This window comes from Suricata suricatta, chromosome 2, assembly GCF_006229205.1.
Source record: "Suricata suricatta isolate VVHF042 chromosome 2, meerkat_22Aug2017_6uvM2_HiC, whole genome shotgun sequence".
Classification (NCBI taxonomy): Eukaryota; Metazoa; Chordata; class Mammalia; order Carnivora; family Herpestidae; genus Suricata; species Suricata suricatta.
In genome coordinates, this window is record NC_043701.1 from 54983428 (window position 1) to 54986885 (window position 3458).

The 3458-nt window shown below is 45.1% G+C and overlaps 1 long non-coding RNA gene across 1 annotated transcript in view; it reads left to right on the top strand.

The window, feature by feature from the left end:
- Positions 1–1402, top strand: part of LOC115306217 — a 34016-nt gene extending 32614 nt beyond the window's left edge. Inside the window, exon 3 of the long non-coding RNA XR_003915253.1 lies at positions 1338–1402. This is a non-coding gene — a long non-coding RNA (uncharacterized LOC115306217). The remainder of the gene's footprint in view (positions 1–1337) is intronic.
- Positions 1403–3458: the final 2056 nt, after the last annotated feature.

The following is a 3458-nucleotide window of genomic DNA, read 5'->3' on the forward strand; positions in this document are numbered from 1 at the left end:
TCTTTCAAGCTAGGGGTGCCTGGGTAGCTCAGGCAGTTAAGCATCTGACTTCCACTCAGGTCATGATCTCCTAGTTCATGAGTTCCAGCCCTGTGTTGGTCTCTGTGCTGACAGCTCAGAGCCTGGAGCCTGCTTCAGATTCTGTGTCTCCCTCTCTCTTTGCCCCTTCCCCTGCTCATGCTCTGTCTCTCAAAAATAAATAAACATCTTAAAGAATTAAAAAAACCTTTCTAGCTAAATGTCAATATTTCATATCAAAACTCATAGGAAAGTGTTTTCTGTACATGAACTCATTTACCTTGCCACCACCTCATGAACTATGTGCGTTACTATCCCTGTTTTACAGAAGAGGCGGTGCATTGCTCCGGTGAGATCACACAGCTAGGAAATGGCAGAGCTGGGGTGGCCCCTGGGCCATCTGGCTGTGGCTCGCACATCCTGAGCCCTAAGACACAACCCCAATTCGCAAATATATCACTCACCTAGTTTCCAGCAGAACTCAGACAAGGAACCCAGACTTTCTCACTAATTATCAAGAGCTTTGATATATTTTTAGAGAAATAAATTAATTGTCAAAATCTCAACAGGCTTTTTTTTCTTTTTGTATAGATTAACAAGATGATTCTAAAATGATTATGAAAGTGCAAAGGACCTAGAATATCCAAAGCCATCTCGAAAAAGAAGGAAAGTGGAGGATTTACACTACCTATCATGAATGACTATAAAGTTAGTCATCGAGACACTATGAATTCGGCATAGCTTAAATGAAAAGTCAGAACAAAAGCCAAGAAATAACTTGTACTAACAGATTGTGAATTTTCCATATTTTCCGAAAGTTCCCATTAAGGATGTTTTACACTTGGGGCGCCTGGGTGGCTCAGTTTGTTGAACATTCAATTTCAGTATGGTTCATGAGTTCGAGACCCACATGGAGCTCACTGCTGTCAGCCTGTCCGTGCAGAGCCTGCTTGGATCCTCTGTCCACCTCTCTCTCTGCGCCTACCCTGCTTATGCTCCTTCTCTCTCAAAAACTAAATAAAACACTAAGAAAAAGAAAAAGAAAGAAAGAAGGAGAGGAGAGAAGAAAAGAGGAGAGGAGAGGAGAGGAGAGGAAAGGAGAGGAGAGGAGAGGAAAGATGTTTTTCTCTCTCCCAGGCATGCTCATCACCAGGAGAGGAGGGGAGGGGAGGGAAGAGGGGAGGGAAGAGGAGGGGAGGGGAGGGAAGAGGAAAAGGGGAGAGGAGAGGGGAGGGAAGAGGAGGGGAGAGGAGAGGAGAGGAAAGATGGTTTTCTCTCTCTAAGGCATGCTCATCACCGGGACTTTCACCCTAATTCAGGTGCACTGGACCCAAGACGTTCCAGAGTCACCAGCGCCGCCCTGAAGGAGGCACCATCACCACAGCCGCTGGGGACCAAAAGTGCGCCAGCCAGAAGCGGTGATTTTCCAACTCGCCCGGAGCTTGCTTGCCTTTCCATGCTGGGTGACAGTGAGAAAGTGGGGGCTTCAGCAAAAGCGTTCGCATATTCAAGCGATGTTTCAAAAATGAGTTTGCTCTTTTATTAATTTCATGAGCAGATATTGAAGAGTCATCGTGGCGAGAGGCAAGCAAACTGTATCAGTAAAGGGGAACAAATACAAAATAAAACGAAGATTTTCACGGCAGGCTAGCTCGCACTCTTTTCCAGAAATCTGGGTCGAAAATAAATATGTCTTTGGGTGACTTAGGCTGAGAATCAAAGGGAAATATTTTAGAGCCTCAGAACTCCGGACTAGATGTTTCTCAAATCGTTTCCTGTTGTACAAATAAATTCAACAGAAGTAGAGGCAGTCAGTGTTCCTAAGCAATTACTCCTTTACCTTCAAGGTTGAAGTCACCTGGGAGGCTACCCCACCCCGCCCCCGCCCCGCCCCCGCCCCGCCCCGCCTAGGCTCCAGCCCAGGGGAGTTCTCGGCGCTGCACTGCATTCCTGCGCCGCGGTTAAGTTCACAACTCCGCTGCACTGCCATCTCCAGGTCAGGGGAGAAAACCCTGGGAGACAACAGACCTTTACCACCCCAGAGGTGATCTGCTCTTTCTTTAGTGCCTAGGGGTAAACAAGGCGGTGATGGTGGCTGAACCCTAAGCGCAGAGCAAAGATATTCCCTCTCTCCTTTTTTTTTTTTTAAAGTTTCTTTTCTAGAAAATTTTCCAATAAGTCACAGAGTAATAGAATGTGTAGGGGCTTGATTAGATACACCAGAAAAAAAGACAGTGCAAGTCCCTAATATGAAACTAACAGTAATATTTAGAATGGAGGGAATATAAAACAAAACAGAAGGAAAAATGGCTTGGGATCCAGTTACAGCATCTATATTGCCAAACCTACAGTATAAAGGAAATCTAAATATCAAACTAAATAGCATTGTGTTTATTAATTTAAATACAGAAGGAGGTTAAAGATAAATAAGAGAGGGGTGCCTGGGTGGCTCCATTGGTTGAGCATCTGATTTAGGCTCATGTCATGATCTCACGGCTTGTGAGTTCTGGGCCCCTGTCCAGCCCTGCTTCAGATTCTGTGTCCCTCTCTCAACCTGCTCTTCCCTCAGAGCTCTCTCTCTATCTCTCAAGAATAAATAAAACATTTAAAAAATTTTAAGAGGTGCCTGGGTGGCTCAGTCGGTTAAGGGGCTGGCTTCAGCTCAGGTCATGATCTCACAGTTCCTGGGTTGGAGCCCCGCGTCGGGCTCTGTGCTGACAGCTGGCTCAGAGCCTGGAGCTTGCTTCAGATTCTGTGTCTCCCTCTCTCTCTGCCCCTCCCCTGCTCGCGCTGTCTCTCTCTGTCTCTCAAAAATAAATAAAAGACATAAAATTTTTTTTTAATTTTAAGATAAATAAAGTTTGTTAAGAGAGTATATCCCACTTTACAGGTGAATTTTACTTTGGACACAGAAATTAATAGTTGTATATGCAGAAGTCACTGAACCAACGCATTCTTTTTCTAAAATTTTTATTAATGTTTATTTATTTTTGAGAGAGAGAGAGACAGAGAGACAGCACACAGAGGGAGGGGCAGAGATAGGGAGACGAATCTGAAGCAGGCTCCAGGCTCTGAGCTGTCAGCACAGACCCCGGTGCGGGGCTTGAACTCACAGACCTGACTGAGATCATGACCTGAGCTGAAGATGGATGCTTAACCAACTGAGCCACCCAGATGCCTCCAAACCATTCTTAATATTCCCTTGTTCCAAAATGTCACCTTGTAGCTTTCCTTTTGAGAGAAGGAGAACAAATATGTGTACACACACACACACACACACACACACACACACACACAAATTGCTCAGTTGAATAACTGAGCTGCATTCTGGGCTTACTGAGTAAGAATTTCAAGGATGGGGTAAAAGCATCCTTACATTCTTTTTATTCCAGGGGTGATTTACAGGGTTGTTCTGGTAGCATTATTCCAGGCTTGGCTGA